The sequence below is a fragment of the Balaenoptera acutorostrata genome, chromosome 1 (assembly GCF_949987535.1).
Source record: "Balaenoptera acutorostrata chromosome 1, mBalAcu1.1, whole genome shotgun sequence".
Taxonomy (NCBI): Eukaryota; Metazoa; Chordata; class Mammalia; order Artiodactyla; family Balaenopteridae; genus Balaenoptera; species Balaenoptera acutorostrata.
Window position 1 is genome coordinate 9920570 of NC_080064.1, and position 27440 is coordinate 9948009.

The following is a 27440-nucleotide window of genomic DNA, read 5'->3' on the forward strand; positions in this document are numbered from 1 at the left end:
TAACTTCCCAGAGTTGGCAGCTCTTCCCGTCAGCCAGGGCCGGGCTTCGTGTTGGCTGCGCTCACCTCACCACTCTGAGGATACTGGTCCAGGCCCTGGCAGGATGGAAGTTGTCATTTCTGAGGAGGAGACTTCAGGAGGAGCAGGACTGGTTAAGTTCAAGGTGCCTACTTGGTATTACTGGACAGGTCAGGAAGGCAGCCGGGCACTGGCGTCTGGAGTTCCAGGGATGAGTCCAGGCCAAAGGCATAAGATTGGGAGTCATCATGCAAGTGACACGTGGAGCCTGGATGAAATATGAAATCCTCAAAGGAGTGGGGCAGTGCGGGGAGGGCAGCAAAGAAAAGAGGTCCAGGATCTGAGTCCTGGGGGTCCCTGAAGTTTAAGAGTTTAGGCAAGTGGGGAGGAGCAGCAAAGGAGACAGAGCACTGCCTTCCAGAATCGGGTGTGAAACTAGGAGGGCATGGGGCCCAGAAAGGTCCACAGAGGAGGGAGATGAACTATCAAAGGCTGCTGATTAAGTAGGATGAGGACCAACAGTTTACGCTGGATTTACAACATTGAGGTCACTGGAGACCTTCCTAAGAGTGGTTTCAGTGGAGTAGGGAGGGTGAAGGCTGGGTACATAGATTCGAGAAAAAAATGAAGAGAGATTGGAGAAAATGAATATTGACAACTCTCTGGAGTAATCTGGCCATAAGTGGAGAGAGATGGCTGGTGATTCAAGAGACGAGGGGCGATAATAACGGGGAGAAGGGAGCCTGGCTGGCCGGGGACATGGGCAGATGAGGTCGAAACTACTGGAGATTCTCATTTGGTTTCTTCTGTTTTCCCAGGGAGATCAGCAGAGAGTAAGGACGGGGCAGGAGGGGATGGAAATTTGGAGAGAAGGGAGAGGTAGAAAACATTTAGGATAAAGGGAAAGTGAACAGACCAGGGAGGTAAGGGATGTTTGCCAGGCAACATACGGGCCCATTTGAGGTTGGTGATCAGGGATTTAAAGTGAGACCAGGCAGCCTGGTGGTGGTTTTCTCCAGCCACATTCAGCTGCAGGGTTCAGCGTGGAATAGGCAAAGAATTGGATTTCATCAAGAAACGCTCCCCCTCATTCAAATACCCCGTCCACCGTCGGGGAGGGGAGGGGAGGCTCACTCCCCCAAACGAGGGCACAACTAGAATATTGCAGGGGCTCCTGGAGCAGGGGGCCGGCATCTGAAGACAAGCTGTCCCAGCACGCCAGGCACAGAAAGGGCGCACGGCACTCCTCCCCCGAACTCGGACACCAGGTCACTATGGAGACCAGGTCCTGAGGAGTAGGTGCTGGTCCAAGCTGCGTCCCTCTGGCTGGGAGGTGCCTGAAGCAATTGTGGACACCAAAGGAAGAAGAAGGGAACTTGCTGCGGAATAATCCTGTTGAAACTTTTAAACGTCAGATTTAAAATGTTTGCATACAAATGCGAAACAAAAATATAATTTCATATCTATGTTACAGCATATGAGGGCAGCTATTGCTTCCCCCCCATATCCCTCCCAACTCCACCTCAAAACCAATGGACTCGTAGATGGCCTGTGTTCTCACTATGTTCATGTGATTATATACAGATAGTCATATGCCGTTCCCAACGTTTGTTTTCATAACGTTGGAATCATATGCTTTTCTGCACCTTCTCAGTGTTACCTTCAGGTTGGTGTAACTCTGTCCCCTTAAATGCAGCACAGCTGATGGTGTGACTGTCCTGTGTGGGCTCAACGATTCCTGTATTGAAGGGCATTCACTTGATTCTCACGCCACCCCGCCCGCCCCCTAACACCAGCGCTACAGTAGACACCCTCCTACTTACGTGCTTATGCACTAGTTTTATTTCTGTGCAATAGATTCCCAGCAGCCAATTGTCTCCGAGGGTACACGCAAGATCACTTCCCAGAAATGCTGGTGGGGATGTGGAGGGTTGCGGCCCACCTGAGTGCCCTCTCTCTGTGCCCCCGCCAGAAATGTCAACCAGTCTAATGGGGACAAGTCGCATCTCATTCTTGCTTTAGTGAATTACCAGCAGTGAGTCTGACCATCTTTTCATTTGTTTGTAGGAATTTAGGTTAGGAATGGCTGTTGAATTACAGCAAAACCCTTTCAGCATCTATTGTTAGGACCATATTGTTTCTTCTCCTTTAATTTTTTAAAAATGGAATACATTATATTGACAGATTTCCTGGTATCACACCACCCTTAGTCCATGGAATAAGCCCCATTTGGTCATAATGTGTTAATCTGTTATTCTTTTGATACATTTCCTGGTTCTTTTTGCTAGTATTTTGAGTCTTTTCATCTTTAGAGTGAGAGGGGGGGTCTATCTATAATTTTCTCATTTCACAGTCTCTTCAGATTTTAGAATTAAAATTATGCTGCCTTCATAAAGTGCATAGGAGAACTCTCCACCATTTTCTGTGGCTTGCAAGACTTAAGACTTGGAGTTTCTAGTTCTACTTTTTAAAAGTTAGATGAAAGTAGGCCTCAAATCCATCCGGTTCCAGAATCTTTTTCAGTGGTTCCTTTTAATCATCACCCGCCACCCCCCATTCCCACCCCCATGCCCTCTGCTAATTGGAGTATTCAAGTTTCCCACTGCTTCATAGGTCAATTTTGGTAGCATACTTGGTTTTTTAAAAATCATCCAGTTCTCTTAGGTTTTTAAAATTTGTTGCCATACGTTTGTATTCTCTAAAGATTATTTTAATACTTCCTATATCTGGTTATTTCTCTTTTCTCATTCTTAATCTTGCATATTTTTACTTTTTTTTTTTTCATAACTAAGTCTTTGAGGAAGTTACTGTACTTTTCAGAGAACCAGTTTGGGATTGGTTTCTCTTTGCTACTTTGTTTTTATTATTCTATTGATTGTACCTTTAATCTTTTGTTTCTCCTACCTGCCTTGTTTTGATTTATCTTCACTGTTCTTTTCTTGCTTTCTAAGACAGGTGATTAGTTTAGTTTTGTTTTTTTCACCTATCTTCTTGAATAATGATGACATTTTAGGGTTATAAATTTTTTTCTAAATACAGCTTTATCACATAGATTTTGGTATTGTGTTCTTTAATTGCTTTCTGTGTAGTTTTTAATTTACTTTTGATTTCTTCTTTCATCTTAGAGCTACCTAGGAATGTGTTTGTAATTTCTAAATATTAAAAAAAAATGTATCCTCCTTAAATTAGCTATTTTGAATTTTATTGGATTATAATCAGCAAATGTAACCTAAAGTTTTCTACATTTAAAAAAATCTGTTGTGTTTTTTTTGTCCAATTACTTGATCAATTTTTATAAATGTTCCATGAGCATATGAAACAAAAGTATATTCTCTGAGGCATGTAAAGAAAGATAGGTAAGTAGGTAGGTAGGTAGGATAGAGGGAGGGAGGGAGGGAGGGATGGATGGATGGATGGACAGACAGACACATGCATACTTTCAGATAGAAGTTTATGGACTATATTAATCAAATCCTGTATGATTTTACTTATTTTTTGGTAAGAGAGCTCTGACCTACATCTTCCGAGTGGCCAGAGAAGCAAGTTCTCTGTATTCCGCTGGAACAGCAGTAAGTACTTAAAGTTAGAAGAAAGGAGAAAGAAGAAAACACAGCAGGCTTAATTAAGCTGCCTCCAAGTAATCCAGTTGGGACTTTAGAAAGAATTGATGCTGGAACAATGGCCCTACCGAGCCTCCGGCCCTGCGCCCACCCACTTCATGGTCTCAGACGAGCCCGGACATGTGCCCCCCACGGTCTTTACCAAGCAACACGCCTGGTGTAAACAGTTCTCAGGGGGTAATAAACCTTCACACCTCATGCTTATTCTGGTGTAACTCAAAAGCACAAAAAAGTCATGGGTACATTTTGCCTCGGAGGAAGTGTGTGGATCTAGGCCAATTTGGTCCTTGGAAACCCTGGGTGAGTGAGCCCTTCAGGGGGTGGTGTGGGGAGAAAAGGGAAGCGGGGGAGGTGCTGACATGACTCCCAGGGCAGCTTCAGGGGGAAAAGCCTGGCCTTTGGGGCATGTTTTCCTGAGGTGCTTCACTTCGGGGGTACACGGGGACTTCTGGGAAGTTGGGCCAAGCCTGCAGAAAGGCAGTTCTCCATTCTGTTTAATGGTTTGTCCACAGAGACCACCCGTCCCGAGGTGTGTTCCCAGACAACACAGGTAATTCTGATGCCAGAGTCACTAAGCCTCTGTCGCTCCAACAACAGGGAGGCACTGCCAGCCCTTGCTGTGAGCATCTACCCGGGGGCCAGTCTCAGGACTGGGTGCCAGGGATAGGCAATGAGTAGGGTGACACTCTCACTGCCCTCCCTGGGCTAGTGGACCTCAGGGTGGGGCAGGGAAGGCTTCACTGGGGAGGAGGTGGGTAGTCTGAGCTCAGAAGGGCTGAGAAAAGCGAGTGAGGCAAGGAGGGGAGAGCGGTGCATGTGTGACATGTGACATGTGACATCCTGGAGGTGAGGAGTTGCCCGGCACATGGAGGGCCAGGACCTCCAGGCTGGCTGCAGTGCCGTGAGGTGAGGCTGGAGAGACGGGGCTGGGTCGTGTTGGACTCTGTAAACCACATGGGGGAAGGGTTTTAAGCAGAGGATGTCACGTAAGATTGGCATCTCCAAAAATACCTCTCTGGCTGCAAAATGGAGAACGAGCAGGACACATGAAGGGAGGAAGGCCGCTGCAGTGGTCCAGGTAAGAAACAATCATGGCTCGGACCAGGAGCGGGCGGTGGAGATGGAAAGAGGTACAGAGGCTTGGGATGTGTTTTCGAGGAAGAATAGATGAGATGGATTGATTTAATGCAGAGGATGAGAGGGAAAGAGGTATCAAGGGCCATTCCTGGGTTTCCAGCTTAGGTAACCTGGTGACCAGTGATGTGGTTACCGAGATGGGAGAATACTGGAGCAAGAGCTGGATGTTTATGGCTGGTGTCCATTTACTGACAGTTACATATTTGTGGAAGGTCAAATGAATAAATGAATGTCTTAGGTTATGGGCATATTTGCTTTGTCAGTGACCTGTTGAGCGGAGATGGGAAGTAGGCAGTTTAGAATGTGAGAGTGGCTTACCTGTGAGCAGTGTTTGGTGTGATGGGAGTCGATTCAATTCTAGTGAGAGTGGAACAGCAGAGGAGAAGAGGGGCTGGATCAGGCTCTGGGGACGCCAACATTTAATGGGTGCGGGTAGGAGTGTGAGCCAGCAAAGGAGACTGGGAAAGAGCGCACGGACACGTGGGTGGAAAAGTAGAAGAGAATGTTTCCAGAAAGAGGACATGGTCAACTGCTTGGATGATGTTGAAAAGCCCAGTAAGATGTGTGCTGGATTCAACAGTGTGGAGGACACTGCCTGTAAGAAAAGGTTGGTTGGGATTCTGGAAGCGGAAGCTAAGATGAGAGGGTAACGTGTGGACGGCGGGTCGAGTAGAGACAGTGAGTGTCCTTCCCTGTGACAGAGTGGCCATTGAATGGTCGGCCCATGACTGTGACATACTAAGGGTGGGAGTGGTTACCTGGCTGCCTGCAGACAATTCAAAAACAATCAGGAAATTAAGACTAAAAGCCAGTGTGCTTTTTATTATCACGCACTTGGCAATTCTAAACAAGATCTGTGATAAAGTTCTCCTCCACTTAAACGTCTTCAGTGGGTCTAAGTTCTGTTGAGTTTTAGTAATATATATGGAAGCTTCAAATTAGCACATTTATATTACTTATCCTTTAATAAAAGCTTGTATTCTACATGGAAATTAATTCTGAGAACTCCCAGGTATACAGTGGGCCCACAACACACACAAACTCAGCTTCACACCCTCATCTGGAGACGAAGTTCTACTGTTTTGGAATCGTTCAAGCCTACTTGGGGCACAGTTCACATTTCCAGCCCCTGTGTTCCTACATATCCCTGCATTTAAGTAATTTATTTGAAGTAAATGATAATAGACAGTGATTATAAAGATGAAGCAAAACTTGAATTGCTCCAATTCTGTCATTCTATGTAACCACTTAGAGTTTTTATTGGTGGTTAAAATTTTAAACAGTGCAACAGAGTGCAGACTATGAAGTGTAATATTTTTGTTTGGAAAGTGCAAATTTTAGTTCACGAATGAAACATAAAGAAAATCAAGCATGATATCAATCGTATGATTTATTAGTTGCTCAAATTGTACCTTTTGCAGATGTATTGATTTTTCTTAAAATTCACCTACAAGTTACTGGACCATTATTTAAATAAACATTTTTATATAAGCCTATAACCAAAATAATCAAAATTTGTATACCGGGTGTACCGGGTACACCACTGGCCCAAAGTAAGGATCCCTGGGGATGTCCAGGTCTGCCATCTCTGCAAATGGGATAGGAATTGGGTCTGACACCCAGGGAAACCAGACTGAGCCAAGGCCCTTAATGATGCTAATAAGAGGAGTTCGCTGAAGGATTGAAACAAGGAGCTCATCTTCAGCCCAGCCTGAACTGGGGGAGAGAAAGGCAAATGAGAGGCAAGATCTAGAATGAAAGAACCCTGAACTTGAACTTGGTACTAATTTAGAATGAACTGTTTCCATCCTTTGCCCCACCATGCCCCACCCCACACTGATCCTGTCCACAGAGGCAACTACTTTCATCTCTTTTCCAGTTTCTTCTTGTATTTACCTCCATTTTTTCTAAATACCATGTTTTTACCACCTATTCTTGATTTCTTCCCATCAGAGGTGTTATCTACTGATTTCCTACTGTGGAAGATTAGAATCTGGCTCTGTTCATCCCCCCTAACTCCTGCCCCAAATAGTCCACAGTGAAAAAAAAAGGGACATCATTACAGATCCTACAGACATTTAAAGGATAACAAGGAGATATTATGAACAACTTTTTGCTTTTAAATCTGACAACTCAGATAAAATGGACACATTTTTTGAAAGGCACATATTACCAAAATTGACAGAAGAAATAGAAAATCTGAATAGCCTTATATCTATTAAAGAAACTAAATTTGTAATTAAAAACCTTCCCACAAAGAAAACTCCCAGCCTAGATGGCTTTACTTGTGAATCCCATCAAACATTTAAGGAAAAATTAATATCAATCCTATACAAATCCTTTCAGAAAATAGAGGAGAAAGCACTTTCCACATCATTTTATGAGGTTAGCATTACTCTGAAAGCAAAAACAAACAGAATTTTTATAAGAAAACCAAAGACCAATATCCCTCATGGACATAGATGCAAAATTTCTTAACAATTTTTTAGCAAATTAATTCAATAAGTCATGAAGCCCAATTGAAAATAAGCAAGCATCTCAACAAACACTTCACAAAAGAAATATACAGAAGGCCAAAAAGCACACGAAAAATGTGCAATATCCCACTCCCAAGGAAATGCAAATTAAAACCACAGTAAAATACCACTACACACCTGTAGAATAATTAAAATTTAAAAATATGATGATAGCACGTATTGGCAAGGATATGGGGCACATGGAATTCTCATACATTGCTGGTGGGAATGTGAAATAGTGAAACTAGTTTGGACGACAGCTTGGCAGTTTCTCAGAGTTAAACGTACTCACCATATGACCCATCAGTTCTACTCCTAGGTATCTACTCAAGAGAAATGGAAACACATCCACACAAAGACTTGTACACAGATGTTTAATCATAATAGCCAAATCCTGGAAACAAATGTCCATCAACAGGTGAGTGGATAAAAAAGGATGGACTTCTACTCAGCAAGGACATGAACAAATTACACACAAAACCACAGGGATGAGTCTTGACATGGTGCTGAGCAAAAAGGTGATATCGAATCCAAGCTTTAAAAAGATAACTATGTTGATGGTGTGGAGGTTGGATGGAACAGAAGTGACCAGAGGGAGAAGTTCTCCTTTAGGGAACTATTCAAATTGTCCAGGCAAGAGAAGATAAGAAGGGGTTAAACTAAGGAAATGGAGAGAAAACAAGAGACATGAAAAAAAGAATCCACCTAGTACATTGACTGTGTGTATGTGCTGGGAGGTGAAAGGACCATTATTGCCTGACCAGAATCGGCTCTCTGTAGACTGTATGTAATCCAATTACCAAGCAGTGCAATCCTATCCCTGGATACAGGGATTGGTTCTAGAATGGATACATGGTCCAATCAGAGGGAATCCAGGAACTTGGGCAGAAGTTACCAGGAAGCGATGCTGTCTTTCCACTGGACTTGAACATGGAAGCTATGAGCCGGGAGCTGCCGGGAACCAGTGTGTGGGGAGGGCCTGTCCCAGAGTGAAGCAAAATGGAGAGAGACCAAGTCCTAATGACATCACTTGAGGCCCTGGGCTTTACTTAAATCGGTTCAAAGGTTCATTTACTTGTGTAAGTCATTTGTAACAGGAAGGGTCTTGACTACACTACTTGAAGATGGAAAACTGGGAAGAGGATGGACCGGTGATGAGTTTCATTTTGGACACATTGAACTTGGGACTCTATGGAACCTCCAGTGAGCAGTGTTGGAAAGATAGAGATTTGGGAGTCATTCCTTTGGAAATGATAGTTTAAATATACCTTGGAGTGGGACTTCCCTGGTGGTGCAGTGGTTAAGAATCCGCCTGCCAGTGCAGGGGACACGGGTTCGAGCCCTGGTCCAGGAAGATCCCACATGCCGTGGAGCAATGAAGCCTGTGCGCCACAACTACTGAGCGTGCATGCCACAACTACTGAAGCCTGCACGCCTAGAGCCCCTGCTCTGCAACAAGAGAAGCCACCACAGTGAGAAGCCTGCGCACCGCAACGAAGAGTAGCCCCCGCTCACCGCAACTGGAGAAAGCCCGCGCACAGCAACAAAGACCCAATGCAGCCAAAAATAAATTTTAAAATAAATAAATAAATAAATAAACCTTGGAGTAAATGACAGTGCTCCGAGAGGGCGTAAAGTGAGGAGAGACGTGGACTCAGGTCAGAACCCTGCGGAGACCTGATGGAGGGACTGGGAGAGAAGGAGGAGCCAGGGAAGGCCAGTGAAGAGGTGAAGATGGCAGAGCAAGTGTTCTAGAGGGAGAAACTGGGCCACGGTGTCCAGCTGTGCTCTGAGGTCAGGTTGGGCAAGACTGAAAAGAAGCCAATGGATTTGGAAACTAGGCCATAGGTGACCTGCACCCAGCAGTTCTGGGAGTGGTGGATGTTGAAACAGGATCCAAAGGTGAAGCAGTGAACGTAGATCTTGTGTTAAAATTTGTCTGTAGGAGAGAGGGAGTGAGGGTGTTTTTTTCCTTTTAGGTGCTTTAAAAACAGCAGGGGGGTGGGCCTGCTTGTGGACAGGGAAGGAATAGCCAGTGAAAAGGGGGACGGCAAAGGGGAGGGGGACCCTGACCAGGGGTGGGTGCAATGGGAGGACACAGCATCTTAGAGGCCTGGACGGAGCAGGCCTCTTGCTTCTGAGACGTGTCCAGTTGCATTTTGATACATTAGCCAAGATGTTTTATGTTCTCAGTTTTGTGTTTTGGTTTTTTTTACTCCCAACAGACTAGGAGGCCTCACTGCCTCCGGAGGGATGGGTAGCAATCAGGGAAGCAGAACCTTGAGGGTTATTTGGGAATCAGGTCGTGTACTGGGAGTCGGACCCGACACAGGGGTGGGAGGAGGCGTAGGCCTAAGGAGGGGCCTGGGGTAGATGTCTTTGGAAGGTTCTTGGCTCTTGGTGGCTGCCCTCTGAGGGTTTGCAGCCAAGGGCCTGGGGTCAGCGTGGGTCAGCAAGACCGGCCATCAGGGCTGAGAGTTGCCATAACCCACCAGCTCCCCATGTCTGTCTCTCACCACCTCAACCTAACAATAACCTTGAAAGCACAGGAGCTGCTGCTCACCTTCACCTCCCAAATCACATGCACCTTCCCTTTTGGCAACTCTGCCTTGGAACCATACAGGAGGGCAATTCTGAGATCCATAGCTCTTAGGGTTACCAAGTAGACCAGCGCCATCCCATAGAAATACAGGACAAGTCATAGATGTAAACTCTTCTAGGAGTCGCATTTTAGAAAAAGGAAAAAGAAATTGAAAACTAATTATATTGAATTAGTGATGTATTTAACCCAAGTGTCCAAAATATTATCATTCAGTAGACACAATATTTTTTAAGAACTACTCAAATGAAAATTGATTTAGCTAGTAAGTGATGAATTCAAAAGAAAATTTCATTTATTAAAATTATTACATATTTTCCATTCTAACAATGAGTAACATTCTCTTCCCTTCCCTATATTTTAACAAAGTTATTCCTTGCATTTTCATTAGCAATTAACTCTTAACTATGACATACTATATATTATGTTGGCTTGCATTTTTTAATATAGTCCTGAAATTACTAGAATCTACATGATGAAATAGTAAGATTCCATGTGGTATGGAATTTTTAGACACAATTATTAATGTGATATTTTGCATTCTTATTGTGCACTACATCTTCAATGGATACAAAATGCAATTTTGATAACTGAAACTTGCCAGTTGTTTCGCAGTACTTTATTATATTGGGTGTCTTGTCTTTCTTGGGCTTTATTTAGCTAATGAATGAGTACATTAGACAATTTTGGGTTTTAGTTGGGATTTTACATAGCTTGCATTTCAATTCTTTGGTTCTTTGTTGTTTCTGTTAACCCACAGCATTATTTTAATAAATGTTATAATATCAACCTACCCAAAAATACGTCCACTGTGTGTTGTATACTCAGCTTCTCAGTTCAGACTAGGCACAGTTCAATAGTCAGGTATAGCTGGCAGCTGCCACATGGGACAGAACAGAAGTAGATGGTAGAACAATCCGGTGTTGGCTGTCACACAGAAATACAAAGAAACTGCTTTGGAAGCGCCCCGATCCTAGGCCCTCGGTGACTGCAGGCCTGGGACTTGATGTGAAGAGCGGGTTCATGGAGCCCGTGCCTGACCCAGGCTGAGGAGCGGCCGTCATCCTTCTTGGCAAACACATCACCTGCTCCCTGTCTAGTCTGAGAGATACCAGTGGGGACCCAAGACTGTGACCCCACCTGACTCCTCCCATGGACATCACCCTTTGGAACAGGTCAGGACACTCGCAAGCCCCTCAAGATGGAGGCTGTACTGGACTGTGGCAGGGGTGGCCGGAGGTGGTACCAAAGGGCACGGATGCCCTTCCCTGCGCTGGATGGAGCTGAAGCAGCTGGGGCAGCAGTGGGTACCAGAGTTTGGACACAGTCGCATGGGAAGGCTCCCTGCCCCAGACCCTCCTGGGTCCCCAGCCGTGACCGTAAGAGCTACCATGAAGGTTCACACCTCTGAGTTAAGGCTTTGGCGCCTGGGGAGTTTCTTGGTGGACAAAGGGCAGATTGCTATCAGATATTCAACCTCGGTTTGCAGGGGTCCTGAATCTGTTTCATTTGAGGGCTCTGTGGGAACACACATCTGGACGCGAGAGGGATGAGGAACAGTCGAGAAGGCAAGCAACGCTGTCACAGAAGAAAAGGCCACGGGCTCCTTGTTGCCAGGGGAGCAGATGGCACTGGGAGGAGGAGGGTGTGAAGGTGACTTGGGCAGCCCGTCCCCAGTTTGCCCGGGCCAGCCTGGGCAAGAGTGACCAGTTTTCTCATAGCTGGATGCCCAGTGTGGGTTGGCCTGGCCCCGTAATTTCCCTGCTGAGGACTCCCTGTCAGCCTGAGGGAGGGTTACTTCAAGTCTATTTGGCCGTGAAATTTTGGGAGCACCTCATGGTGTTTCTTGTGACCACTGGGGCTCAGAAGAGGCCAGAGGGCCTCTGTTTCTCCTTTGTTTGGGCTCTAGGAACCTGACTTTGTTTCTAAACACCAATATCTGATTAGGCAACTCTGCAAACAAAACCAAGGCCCCTGGCCAACTGCCCAGGGTGTATAAAGTCCCAGGCAGAGAGGCCAGAGGTGTGCACGTGCACACATCACGCGCGAAACAGGACAGGGGAAGAGCACGCCGGCCAAAGGCCTCAGTGGCTGGGTCCGACCCAAAGGCTCTCCCAGGCCTGTCTGTCCCAGGGCAGCTCAGCACCCGACTTGGTGGTTACAAACTTCAGCCAGTTTATTTCAGAAGATGACACCTGGGGAAGGAGGCATCCCATCAACTCTCAGTGCACATTGTGGCCCTCGGCTTTGTTCCGTTAATCTAGTTCTCTCCTCAAGACAGGCGTCACAAATGACTAAAGAGAATGGCTGTGAATGTTAGTGTTTTAAGTCAATAATTTATAATCTTTCAAATATGTCAGCAGACTGAAAGTGGAAATGGTGAATCATTGGTCATAAACTGTCTTTTGCGAGTGGGAGAGTATGACATTTCCATCTTAAGCACAAAATAGGTGCTTAGCAGAGTGACAGGCAGACTTATCCACAACTCAGCTCCTGTCTGTGTAGCCTAGTTTATGGTCAAATTGTTGGGTTTCAATGTTTTTCAGATTTTCTTGATGGGACTCCTGAAACAAATCTGTCTAGAAGATAAAATGTAGTACAATTTAAAAAGGGACAAGTGGAATAGATTGCATTGAGTGTCGTTTGTTCAACTTTGTCTCCTGCCTTCTGTGTTTGTTTTTATTTATAGTTTCTTTATGTTTTTCCTCCCTTCCACTCTTATCATCCAGCATCCTCTCCCCTCCCACTCCCCGGTTTCTTGTGTATTTTTCCAGGAAGATACACACACACAGACTCCCTCTCTCTCTCTCTTTATCCAGCTATCATCTTTTTATCTATCCAGGCAATTACATATATATCTATATACTCTTTGCTCTTTTTATTTTGCATTTAAAAAAATGTTAGCATACTACTTCTTTGCTTTTTTTTTTCTTGATGCAAGTGTGTGGGCTCTTATTTGACTTGTTGGTTAACATTCAGAAGATGAAAAATTTAAAAAGTACACAGCCTAAGACCACAAAAATAAAATGCGTGAAAACAGAAGGCAAATATTAAGCCATTAAATGAATGGACTTTAATGGACTTAATGTGTATTATACACAGATGAATGGAGACAAATGATTTTGAGTCTGGAGGTAAGTATAGCACTTCAATGGAGAAAAAGTGTAGTTATGGAACATATTTTGGAGCAATAGCACTTTCTAAATAGCTTTTCTGAATATTATGAAATGTAAAGTCCTACTCTGGATGTATATTTTCAAGCAATATTTGAAAAAGTACAATTCAGACTGAAAGCTACTCAAAGATTAATTAAAACCCTGCCATAGTGGTACTTGTTTTTTGCTTTTTTGTGTTTTTTTAAATTTTTAATTTAATTTTTATTTTTTATTGGAGAATAGTTGATTTACAATGGTGTATTCATGTCAGGTGAACAGGAAAGTGATTCAGTTTTACATATACCTATATCCATTCTTTTTCAGATTCTTTTCCCATATAGGTTATTACAGAATATTGAGTAGAGTTTCCTGTGCTATGTATTAGGACCTGGTTGATTATCTATTTTATATATAGTAGTGTGTGTATGTTAATCACAAACTCCTAATTTATCCCTCCTCCTGCCCCCAGCTTCCCCTTTGGTAACCATAAGTTTGTTTTCTATGTCTGTGAGTCTCTTTCTGCTTTTTAAATAAGTTTATTTGTATCATTTTTTTAGATTCCACATATAAGTGATATCATATGATACTTCTCTTTCTCTGTCTGACTTACTTTACTCAGTAAGACAATCTCTAGGTCCATCCATGTTGCTGCAAATGGCATTATTTCATTCTTTTTAATGACTAAGTAATATTCCATTGTGTATATGTACCACATCTTCTTTATCCATTCGTCTGTTGATGGGCATTTAGGTTGCTTCCATGTTCCGGCTATTGTAAATAGTGCTGCAGTGAGCATTGAAGTGCATGTATCTCTTTGAATTAAGGTTTTCTCTGGATATATGCCCAGGAGTGGTATTGCTGGATTATATGGTAGCTCTATTTTTAGTTTTTTAGGAACCTCCATACTGTTCTCCATAGTGGTTGTACCAATTTACATTCCCACCAAGAGTGTAGGAGGGTTCCCTTTTCTCCACACCCTCTCCAGCATTTATTATGTGTAGACTTTTTGATGCTAGCCATTCTGACTGGTGTGAGGTGATATCTCATTGTAGTTTTGATTTGCATTTCTCTAATAATTAGGGATGTTGAGCATCTTTTCATGTGCATTTTGGCCATCTGTATGTCTTCTTTGGAGAAATGTCTATTTAGATCTTCTGCCCATTTTTTGATTGGATTGTTTTTTTGATATTGAGCTGCATGAACTGTTTGCATATTTTGGAAATTAATCCCTTGTCAGTCGCTTTATTTGCAAATATTTTCTCCCATTCTGAGGGTTGTCTTTTCATCTTGTTCATGGTTTCCTTTGCTGTGCAAAAGCTTTTAAGTTTAATTAGATCCCATTTGTTTATTTTTGTTTTTATTTTCATTACTCTAGGAGGTGGATCCAAAAAGATATTGCTGCAATTTGTGTCAAAGACTGTTCTGCCTATGTTTTCCTCTAAGAGTTTTATAGTATCACGTCTTACATTTAGGTCTTTAATCCATATTGAGTTTATTTTTGTGTACGGTATTAGGGAGTGTTCTAATTTCATTCTTTTACATGTAACTGTCCAGTTTTCTCAACACCAGTTATTGAAGAGACTGTCTTTTCTCCATTTTATATTCTTGCCTCCTTTGTCATAGAGTACGTGACCATAGGTGCCTGGGTTTATTTCTGGACTTTCTATCTTGTTCCGTTGACCTATATTTCTATTTTTGTGCCAGTACCATACTGTTTTGATTACTGTAGCTTTGTAGTATAGTCTGAAGTTGGGGAGCCTGATTCCTCCAGCTCTGTTTTCCTTTCTCAAGATTGCTTTGGCTATTAGGGGTCTTTTGTGTTTCCATACAAATTTAAAAATTTTTTGTTCTAGTTCTGTGAAAAATGCCATTGGTAATTTGATAGGGATTGCATTGAATCTGTAGATTGCCTTGGGTAGTATAATTATTTTAACAATATTGGTTCTTCCAATCCAAGAACATGGTATGTCTTTGCATCCATTTGTGTCATCATCGATTTCTTTCATCAGGGTCTTATAGTTTTCAGAGTATAGGTCTTTTGCCTCCTTAGGTAGGTTTATTCCTAGGTATTTTATTCTTTTTGATGAGATAGTAAATGGGTTGTTTCCTTAATTTCTCTTTCTGATCTTTCATTGTTAATGTATAGAAATGCAAGAGATTTATGCATTAGTCTTATTTCCTGAGGTAAGATTGTATTGCTATAAACTTCCCTCTTAGAACTATTTTTGCTGCATCCTATAGGTTTTGGATCGTCGTGTTTTCATTTTCATTTGTCTCTAGGTGTTTTTAAAATTTCCTCTTTGATTTATTCAGTAATCCATTTGTTGTTTAGTAGCATTGTTTAGCCTCCACGTGTTTATGTTTTTTACAGTTTTATTTTTCTTGTAGTTGCTACTCCAGCTTTCTTTTGTTTTCCATTTGCGTGGAATACATTTTTCCATCCCCTCACTTTTAGTCTGTATGTGTCCCTAGATGTGAAGTGGGTCTCTTGTAGACAGCATATATATGGGTCTTGCTTTTGTATCCATTCAGCCAGGCTATATCTTTTGGTTGGAGCATTTAATCCATTTACATTTAAGGTAATTCTCAATACATATGTTCTTATTGCCATTTTGTTAATTGTTCAGGATTTGGTTTTCTAGGTCTTTTTTCTGCCCTTCTTTTGTTCTCTTCTCTTGTGATTTTATGATTGTCTTTAGTGTTGTGTTTGGATTGCTTTTTCTTTTGTGTGTATCTATTGTAGTTTTTTTGTTTTTTTTTAAATTAATTAATTAATTAATTTATTTATGGCTGTGTTGGGTCTTCGTTTCTGTGCGAGGGCTTTCTCTAGTTGTGGCAAGCGGGGACCAGTCTTCATTGCAGTGCACGGGCCTCTCACTATCACGGCCTCTCTTGTTGCGGAGCACAGGCTCCATACGCGCAGGCTCAGTAGTTGTGGCTCACAGGCCCAGTTGCTCCGTGGCATGTGGGATCTTCCCAGACCAGGGCTCGAACCTGTGTCCCCTGCATTGGCAGGCAGATTCTCAACCACTGTGCCACCAGGGAAGCCCCTATTGTAGTTTTTTGGTTTGTGGTTACCATGAGGTTTTGATATAGCAGTCTATATATATACAAGATTGTTTTAAGTTGCTGGTCACTTAATTTCAAATGCATATCCAATCTCCTGCATTTGTATGCTCCTCTTCTCACAATTGCTGGTTTTGATATCATATTTTTGTGTTGATGATTTCCTACCTTTACTGTATGTTTGCCTTTACTGGTGAGCTTTCCCATTTATAATTTTCTTGTTTCTATATGTGGCCTTTTCTTTCCCTCCTGGAGAAGGTCCTTTAGCATTGTTGTAAAGCTGGTTTAGTGGTACTAAATTCTCTTAGCTTTTGCTTGTCTGTAGAGCTTTTGATTTCTCTGCTGAATCTGAATGAGAGCCTTGCTGGGTAGAGTATTCTTGGTTGTAGGTTTTTCCCTTTCATCACTTTAAATATATGGTGCCACTCCCTTCTGGCCTTCAGAGTTCCTGCTGAAAAATCAGCTGATAACCTTATGGGGATTCCCTTGTATGTTATTTGTTGCTTTTCTCTTGTTGCTTTTAATATTTTCTCTTTGTCTTTAATTTTTGCAAATATGTGTCTCAGTGTGTTCTTCCTTGGGTTTATCCTGTATGGGAATCTCTGCACTTCCTGGACTTGAGTGAGTGTTTCCTTTCCCATGTTAGGGAAGTTTTTCGTTATTATCTCTTCAAATATTTTCTCATGCCCTTCCTCTCTTCTCCTTCTGGGACCCTATAATGTGAATGTTGGTGCATTTAATGTTGTCCCAGAGGTCTCTGAGATGGTCCTCATTTCTTTTCATTCTTTTTTCTTTATTCTATTCCACAGCGGTGATTTCCACCATTCTGTCTTTCAGCTCACTTATCCATTCTTCTGCCTCATTTATTCTGCTATTGATTCCTTCTAGTGTATTTTTCATTTCAGTTATTGTATTGTTTATCTCTGTTTGTTCTTTAAATCTTCTAGGTTTTTGTTAAACATTTCTTGTATCTTCTCAGTCTATGCCTCCGTTCTTTTTCCGAGATCTTGGATCATCTTTACTATCATTATTCTGAATTCTTTTTCAAACAGATTGCCTATCTCCACTTCACTTAGTCGTTCTTCTGGGGTTTTATCTTGTTCCTTCATCTGGAACATATTTCTCTGTCATCTCATTTTGTCTAAATTTCTGTGTTTGGGGGCTCTGTTCCGCAGGCTGCAGGATTGTAGTTCTTCTTGCTTCTGGTGTCTGCCCCCTGGTGGATGAGGTTGGTCCAGGGGCTTGTGCAGGCTTCCTGATGGGAGAGACTGATGCTGGCCCACTGGTGGTGGAGCTAGATCTTGACCCTCTGGTGTGCATGGCCATGTCAAGTGGCGTGTCTAGAGACGGCTGTGGGCTCACAATGACTTTAGGCAGCCTGTCTGCTGATGGATGGGGCTGTGTTCCCACCCTGTTGGTTGTTTGGGCTGAGGCATCCCAACACTGGAGCCTGCAGACTGTTGGGTGGGGCCAGGTCTCGGTGCCAAGACGGCACCATGTTGAGAGAGCTCACGCCAAGGAATATTCCCTAGGGGCCTCCACCACCAGGGTCCTTGCCCCTGCAATGGGCCACAGCCAACCTCCACCACCTCAGGAGACCCTCCAAGACCCACAGGTAGGTCTGTCCCAGGCTCATGTGGAGTCACTGCTCTGCCCTGGGTCCCAGTGCACATGAAAACTTGTGTGCACCCTCCAAGAGTGGAGTCTCTGTTTCCCCCAGTCCTATGGAGCTCCTGCACTCAAGCCCTGCTGGCCATCAAAGCCAAATGTTCTGGGGGCTCCTCCTCCCAATGCAAGAACCCCAGACTGGGGAGCCTGACGTGGGCTGAGAACTCTTACTCTGTCTAGTTGTAACTTCTTCATTGTCTTTAGATGTAAAATATGTTTTTTTTTTGTAGGTTCCAGTCCTTCTTGGCCGATGGTTCTTCAGCAGTTAGTTGTGATTTTGTTGTTTTTGTGAGAGGAGGTGATCTCAAGTCCTTTTACTCCACCATCTGAATCATTGACGAAACATTCTGGAAATGAAGCATGCTGATGTCCTAAGCCCATTTAAAAATACCTTGGAGAAGAATCATGGAGTTCCTCCGATCTGGTTTTCCTTTCTCCTTCTGTTTTATGGTGCTCCGGCCAGTTTGCCATCTACCTTCCTCTAGGATCCCTGTCTCTTAGCTCACTTCCTTTAGTTTTCTGCTTTTTGGAGAAGCATTCACGTCTTTCAGGTCTTTTCTCAAAGGACCAACATCTGCTAGATCAAGGCTTCTCAAAGCCTTAGCTGCATAAGAAGCCTTCCTTGCTTTTTTATAACATGTCTTGGACATCATTCCATATCAGTACATGAAGAGCTTTCTAATTTTCTTAGATAACACATGATTTCTGTGGTACAGATATACCATAATTTATTTAACCAATCCCTCACTGATGGTCATTTAAGTTGTTTCCAGTCTTTTTGCTATTACAAACAAAGCTATAATGAGTCACCTTGTACAGACCTGATTTTTTGAAATGTAAGTTAAAGTCCAAAAGAGGAATTGCTGGACTTTTGCACAATTATAATTTTGATAAATATTGTCAAATTACCTCCTTTAAAAAAATTGAAGTGTATTTGACATACAATACTATATTAGTTTCAACATAGTGTTTCAACATTTGTAAACAGGCACACCTCGGACATACTGTGGGTTCAGTTCCAGACCATCACAATCAAGTGAATATCACAATAAAGTGAGTCACACAAATTTTTTTCGTTTCCCAGTGCATATAAAAGTATGTTTACTCTCTACTGTAATCTGTTCAGTGTGCAAAAGCATTATGTCTAAAAAGATATTGTACATACCGTCATTAAAAAGTACTGTACTGTTAAAAAATGTTGACTATCATCTGAGCCTTCAGTGAGTCTTAATCTTTTTGCAATAATAACATCAAAGATCACTGATCACAGATCACCATAACAAATATAATAATAATGGGAAAGTTTGAAATATTGTGAGAATTACCAAAATGTGACACAGAGACACAAAGTGAACAAATACTGTTGGAAAAATGGCACCAATAGACTTGCTCAATACAGGATTGCCACAAACCTTCAATTTATAAAAAATGCAATATCTGCAAAGGGCAATACAATGAGGTCAGCCTGTGTATTGCAAAATAATCAGCATGATATGTCTAGTTACCATCTGTCATTGTACAAAGTCAATACAATATTATTGGCTTTATTCCCTCTGTTGTACATTACATCCTCATGATTTATTTATTTTATAACTGGAAGTTTGTACCTCTTAATCCCATTCACTCATTTTGCCCCCACCCCAACCCCCCTCCTCTCTGGCAACCACTAATCTGTTCTCTGTACTATTTACAATAGCCAAGATACGGAAACAACCTAAGTGTCCAAAGATAGATGAATGGATAAAGAAGATGTCACACACACACACACACACAATGGAGTACTACTCAGCCATAAAAAAAGAAACAAATCTTGCCACTTGCAACAACATGAATGGACCTTAAGGGCATTATGCTAGGTGAAATAAGTCAGACAGAGAAAGACAAATACTGCATGATTTCACTTATTTAAGGAATCTAAAAAACAAAAACAAAAACAAATTACCGGGACTTCCCTGGTGGTGCAGTGGTTGGGACTCAGAGCTCCCAATGCAGGGGGCCTGGGTTCGACCCCTGGTCAAGGAACTAGATCCCACATGCATGCTGCAACTAAGAGTTCGCATGCCACAAATAAGGAGACTGCCTGCCACAACTAAGACCCAGTACAACCAAATAAATAAGTAAAGTATTAAAAAAACAAAAAAACAAATTACCTTCTGTAGAATTTGTATCAATTTACAAATTGAAATGAATGCAAGTGCATTTCCCTTCCCCCCTCACCAACACAATGCGCTGGTAAATTTTTTTAATGTTTGCCAATTTTGGGGACATGAGTGTCTCAGTGTAGTGTTTTTTTTTTTAATTAATTAATTTATTTATTTATTTTTGGCTGCGTTGGGTCTTCGTTTTCTATGCAAGGGCTTCCTCTTGTTGCGGCGAGCGGGGTCCACTCTTCATCGTGGTGCACGGGCCTCTCACTGTCGCGGCCTCTCTTGTGGCGGAGCACAAGCTCCAGACGCGCAGGCTCAGTAACTGTGGCTCACGGGCCTAGTTGCTCTGCGGCATGTGGGATCTTCCCAGACCAGGGCTCAAACCCGTGTCCCCTGCATTGGCAGGCAGACTCTCAACCACTGCGCCACCAGGGAAGCCCCTCAGTGTAGTTCTAATGCACTCCTCTTATGAGAAATTATATGTAAGAGTCATTTCCCTTTCTGTGAACCAATTATTTAAAAAAAAATCTTTTCATCTTTGTATGTTATTTTAAAAGACTGAAACAAATTCCTTAAATATATATATTTAAGGGAATATATATATATATTAATGAACAGCATATAGTGGGTCTTGTTCTTGTATCCAATTGGATACTCTCTTTTACTTGGAGTGTGTCATCCATTTACATTTAATGTAATTATTGGTGTGGTTGACTTTCAGTCTAGCAATTTTCTCTGTGTTCTCTATTTGTTCCATCTGCTCTTTGTTCCTTTATTTTTTTCCTTTCCTTTCTTATTTTGGATAGAGTATATTTTAGAATTACATTTTATCTCCTCTCAACTTTTTAAACAAATAGACTATTTTAAGAGTAGTTTTAGGTTCACAGAAAAATTGAGGGAAAAGTGCAGAGTTCCCATATATCCCCTGTCCCCAACATCCCAACATGTACAACCTCCCTCACTATCAGCATCCCACACCAGAGTGGTAATTTGTCATAATGGATGAGTCTACATTTAGATATCATTATATTCTTGGATTTTTAAAAATTGAAGTTTAACTGACTTAACAGTATTGTATTAGTTTCAGATATACAATATAGTGACTTGTAATATATTGCAAAACAATCACCATCTTCCTAGCTTTTAAACTTCCTTTTTTTGTGTGTTGCTCTAAAGATTACAATATTCACTTTTATCACAGTCTACTTTGAATTAATATCATATCCCATCTCCTATTATGTAAAACTTGGAACAGCATAATTTCATTTTCATCTTTCCTTCTCTTTGTGTTTTTGTTGTCCTATATTTTATGTCTACATTTATTATAAACACCACCATACATTGTTATTGTTTTTGCTTTAACTAGTCAATAGTCTTTTAAACAAATTTTTGTAAACACCCACATATTTACTATTTCTGATGCTCTTTATTCCTTCCTGCAGATCTGTGATTCTATCTGGGGTCAGTTCTTTTTAGCCTGAAGAACATCCTTTAGTATTTGTTATAGTGAAGTTCTGTTGACAACAAATTATCTCAGTTTTTGTTTTACTAAAAATATAGTTATTTGTCTTGAGTTTTGAAGGATGTTTTCACTGGCTAAAGGATTCTAAGGTGTCATTTTTTCTGTCAGTATTTTACAGACATCATTCTATTATTTTTTGGCTTCCAATGTTTCTGATGAGAAGTCAATGATAATTCTTATTTTTGTTCTCCTGAATGTGATGTTTCTTTTTTTTCTCTAGCTGTTTTATTTTTTTTTTTAAGTCTGTGTCCTGTTTCACAGAACATACTTTATTTATTTATTTATTTATTTTTGACCATGTTGGTTCTTCGTTTCTGTGCGAGGGCTTTCTCCAGTTGTGGCGAGCAGGGGCCACTCTTCATCGCAATGCATGGGCCTCTCACTGTCGTGGCCTCTCGTTTGGGAGCATGGCTCCAGATGCTCAGGCTCAGTAGTTGTGGCGCACGGGCTTAGTTGCTCTGCGGCATGTGGGATCTTCCTGGACCAGGGCTCGAACCCATGTCCCCTGCATCGGCAGGCAGACTCTCAACCACTGCGCCACCAGGGAAGCCCCTCTAACTGGTTTTAAATGTTCTCTTTATCTTAGGATTTTGGTAGTTTGACTATGATTGTGTAGGTATGGTATTTTGTATTTATCCTCCTTAAGATGTGCTCAACTTCTTGAGTCAGTGGGTTGATGCCTGTCATTTATTTTGGAAAATGTTTGGCCATTATCTCTTCAAATATTTTTCCCATCCATTTTCTCTTTCCTTTCATTCTAGAACTCCAAGTATATTAGCCTATGTAACATTGCCCCACAGTTCTTGGATGCTTTGTTCTGTCTTGTTTTAGGATCTTTTTTTCTCTATGTGCTTTAGTTTGAATGATTTCTGCTGACTTGTCTTTGAGTTCACAGAACCTTTTAATTCTCATGTCCAATATTTTAATAAGTGATTCTAAAGAATTCTTCATTTCAGATACTGTATTTTTCAGTTCAAGAATTTCCATTTAAAATGTTTTGTTTCTATGCGAATTTCCTCATTTGGGCAAATGTTTTGTCCACCTTTTCCTTTAAACCCTGTAGTACCTTTACATATATTTTCATCTTTGCCTGCCAGTTCCAACACCTGGATTATATTGAGTTTGCTGCTATTGACTGTTTTTTCTCTTGACAATGGATCACACTTCCTGCTTCTCTCTATGTCTGGTAATTTTTAAAAATATGTTGGACATTTTGAATGTTACATTGTGGAGATTCTGGCTTATTATATCATCCTCTGAAGAGTTGTTGTTTTTTTTAAATTATGGTAGACAGTTAAATAACTGGAGGATTATCTTAATCTTATTGGGAATTGATTTTAGACTTTGTTAAGGTGAGTGTATTTCAGCTTTACCTATAGTCCTAGGGTGAAGCCTTTACTACTAGTCTGTAGCCTTTCTGGATTTTCAGCTGAATTCTCAGAGTATTCACTAAGGTCACTCCTCTTTGGATGGCTTACAACTCCAATAGCACTCCAGCACTGAGACCTCTAAAATATCTGTTCAGCCCTCAGCCTCCAAGCACATTTTCTGCTAGGCCTTGTGGAGTCTTGCCCTTTGTGTGAACACCTTAGGATTTAGCTATGGACCTTAGGGAATCCCTATGCAAAATTTGGGACTCCATCTCTGCTGCTTTTTCTCTGTGGTTCTTTCTTCTTTGGTTATCTCCCCACAAATTCTTGCTGTCTTAGCAACCCTAAACTCTGAACTCTCTTGACCACCCAGTGAGACTCTAGCTCTTTGCTTGGAATCTCCTTCCCTTTGCCATAGTTTAAAAATTAACACCTAGCCAGAAGGTCAGGGTGAATGTGGAGCTCAGCTTCATGTGCTTCCCTTCTCTTAAGGATCATAGCCTTGCATTGCCTGTGGTCCAGTGCCTGATAATGTTTGTTTCATATATTTTGGCCAGTTTGGTTTATATTTATTTATGTCAGGCAGATAAGTCCAATACCAGCTACTCTGCCATGGATAGAACCAGAAATTTCTCCTATTCTTCTCTGATCCCTTTCCAGTTAAGCCCTTATACTCCAGACTCCACCCTTTTCAAGGTCATAACTGACCTCTACTTTGCCAATCTAATCTTCATTACAAGGTCTCATCTAACCTGAGCAAGCAACATCATTCCCCGTTGTTGATCACTCTCTTCTTCTTGAAACCCTTTCTCCCCCGCAACTTGGCATCCAGGAAACCACTGTTTTTAATTTTTCCTCCTACTTCAGTCTTCTTTGCTGGTTCTTCTGCATCTTCTTGGCCTCCAAATGTTAGAAAGCCCCAGAGCTTACTATCAAATCTCTTCCTATCTCCATCCACATTCTCCTTGGTTATCTCATTGAGTCCCAAGGCTTAAATAACCTCTACACGTTCGTAATTCTTAAATGTATATCTCCAGCCTGAATCTCTGCCCTGAAATGCAGACTTGGAGTTCCAACTCCTTCTTCAACATCTCCACCTGAAAGTCTAAAAAGCATCCCAAACTTCACATGTCCAAAACAGAACTCATGATTTCTTCCTTCACAAGCCTGTCTCTCCCTTGGTCTTACCCATCTTAATAAATAACTCCAGTCTTCCAGTTGTTCAGGCCAATAATTTTGGAGTCATCCTGGGGACTTCTCTTTTACTCAAATTCCATACCCAATCCACCAGAAAATCTTGTTGGCTCAATTTAGAAATCTACCCTCTATTATCTCTCTTCTGGATCATTGAAATAGCTTCCTAAACAGCTTCCTTGTTTCCACTCTTGCCCCCTGTCTCAGTCAGGGGCACAGCAGGTTATAGACAGTATACTTGGAGGATATGATTGCACAGAGGTCATCAAGGGAGCTGATTACAAGTTGTGGGTAGGGTCAAGGGTACCAACAAGAGATGGTGAGATATCTCACCCCCTAGGACAGGTGAGAGTTATAGATGCTGAAAAGGGCCACCTGATGGAAGCCATGGCCTTTGGTAGAAAAAGTCAGTTATTGGCAAACTACAGCCCAACAGAGAGAGGGCCGGGGAGTCTCTAACCTCCTGCTGCTGTCTCCCATTGGCTGAACCTAACTGGAAGCCAGAGTGTTGGGAGTCCTTTGAAATAGTCCATGGAAATTAGCCTCCCAAGGCAGAGAGCAGGGTGGGAAAAGGAACGGTGGATTTAGAGGGCAAATGGGGAATATCCATCAAACCCTAACTCTGCCCCACATACACACACAGCATAGTCCTTTCTTCACATAGCAGTCAAAGTGATCTGTTCACTATAGCAAACCAGAGGGCATAGCAGAGCCACAAGATGTATGGAACCTGGGTCTATGAAACACTAAACGGAGCACAGCTGCCTGCCAACAAGGAAGCCTCATCTTGGTTACATAAGCGAGAAACAAACCTCTATTATGTTTGAGTTAAAAATATTTGGAGTCTATTTGTTACAACAGTTTAGTCCATGTAACTGATACTTATGTAAAACAAGGGTCACAGGTGTCATCTCCATAGGGTAGTTGGGAGAATTAAATAAGATATAATTGCTTAGAGCAATGCTTGGCATATTGTTAAGTTCTCAAGCAATGCTAACAGTTATTATTTAATATTTGAAATGAATACAGAATCATGCTATTAATCATTTTTTTTAATGCCTTGTTATAAGGTTTGGGGGATTTTTCTAGAGAATGGATGAACTGTGGAAGGTCTGTGTATAAATGGGAATGGAGAATTATAGCCTCCGCCCACCAAGAAGCTCCTGGCCCCCTTGACCTCCAGGCAAAGAACCCAGGAGAAAAAAGAGTTTGTCCCACCCCCTCTCCTGAGCAAAGCACCCACACTGGGATCACACTGTCTCCAAAGATGATCCTAAGGGACCATGCGTCCCAACATCTACCCCCCCGGGTGTCCCCTCCCACACTGAATCTGGGCTGGCCCATGACTCAACTTAGGATAAGGTGCGCCCGCTCCAGGTCAATGCCTTAATAAGGACCAGCACCCTCCACTTTTGGGAGCCCTAAGTCCGGGTAAGTAGTGTGGTTACCCTGTGGGAGAGACCACATGGAAGGGTCATCTGGACAGGGAGAGACCCTGAGACTCCGGAGGGATGGAGAGAGAGGCCCAATCACCCCGGTGACCCAGGTGAGCCCAGCCTTCCCGGTGGCCCCACAAAAGTACCGGATTTATGCATGAGACACGCGGAAGCTCTCCAGCCCAGTGGAGCCCCGGATGTGGCCGGCTGACATCACACAAAGCAGAAGATTCACCTCGCTGAGCCCAGTCAACCCTCAGAAGCAAGCGATAATAACATGGTGGTTGTTTTAAGCCATTAAGTTCTGGGCGTTTTGCTACGTGGCAGCAGGTAACCAAACAGCCACCCAAACCATGTGAGCAGCATTTGCTGCCTTGAATTTCCAGCTCCCCCAGCTGCTCTCATTGCAGGGAAATCCAAGGGCGATGTTGCAACCGGAGGCTCGGGCTGGGGTGGAATTCTCCAGGCGCTCTTTGGTGGAGGTGGGGGGGAGTCTGGATCCTGCCCCCTCGCCTGCCCGGGAGGCTAAGCGCCTCCGCTTGTCGCCATTCCTCTTCTTGATTGGCACTTTAATGAGGGCAGAAGGGGCTGACCCCCTGCCAGGGGGCCAGTTCATGCCCCGTTTATCTCACAGCTCCGGGCAGACTAGAACAACACTGCAGGCGAGCGGCTGGCCAGGAGCCCCGCCCTCGGTGATGGATTGAGTGACCGCGGCGAGTTGGCAGCTGAAGTGCGAGGTGGCCTCACCGTCCTGTCAGCGTGCCACAAAGGAGCCCGGCCTGGCCCGCCCGCTCTTCCCGGGCCAGGGAAGAGTGACAGCAGCTCCCAGGGGCCCAGTTCCCTCCGCCCACCCTCCCCCAGCGCCAACGCCAAGTTCCAAAGGATAGGCCTGGAGATAGAGTCCAGTCCTGGGGTCCGGGGGGGCAGTGCACGGGGGGTGGGGTGGGGAATTCTGGGCTTGCAGGATTGTGTAAAACTGGTGGACAAAACTTCTTCCTCTCCGGCTCCTGGCTTCAGCGTCCGAGACTGGGCTGGGTTCTCAGCAAAAGCCCCTCCTCCTGGCTATTTCATGGATGGGCTCTGGAGTCTGGCAACCTGTGGGGGATCCCACCTGGGCCTTTTGTCCAGCTGTGCAACCTTGAATGAGTTCGACGACCTCTCTGAACCTTAGAGCGCTCATCCGTAAGAGGCTAATACTGCTTCTGTCTCCATCACCACCAGGTTCTTGTGAGGATGACAGGAGGTCTGCTGACAGAGCCTCCCTGCTAGAAAGCAGGGCCCTATGAACAAGGCCTCAGTTTACCTGGTTATCTCTGACCACCTCCCTGGTACCCAGACTGGTGCTAAATGACAGGCTGAGAGCAGCCACTGATGGCAAAGCCCCCCGCCCCCCAGCTGCTGTCAGGAACTGTCACCAGGGGCCATACAATTGGTACCATGCCCTGCGGGTAGGGGTGAACCCATTTTACGCATGGAGAAACCGAGGCTCAGTGAGGTAAATCTGCTCAGGGTCCCACAGAGAGTGGAGACAGATGAGGGATTCCAACCCAGAGTTGTCTGGCTCCAAAGTCTGTGGAGACGTCCCTAAGGCCCCGAGTTATGGGCTGGAATTTCCCGGCAAGGATGCGTGGGGAGCCAGTGACAGCCCCTGGGCTCTTGCAGAGCGGTTCACAAAACACACTGCAGATGGTGACGTGTCCAAGGGGGCGGTCATGCTCATCGTCCTGGGACCACAGAATGAACCTGAGGTCTGAGCTGTTCCCTGCACCTCAAGGGGAGCAGGGACCCCCCCAGGGAAATGCAGCCTCTCCAGCTCAGAGGAGTCACAGTGGTCTGGTCTTAGCCCCAGGGTCCCTGGGTCTGGGGTCCTCCCACCAAGCCCGTGCCCAGGACAGGACAGTCATGGGAGCCCCTGCTGCTTGGTCCTTAGAGCTGGGGAGGGGAGAGGACAGAGCTGGACGGAAGGCTCTTCAGATCCCAGCGAGCCCTGGA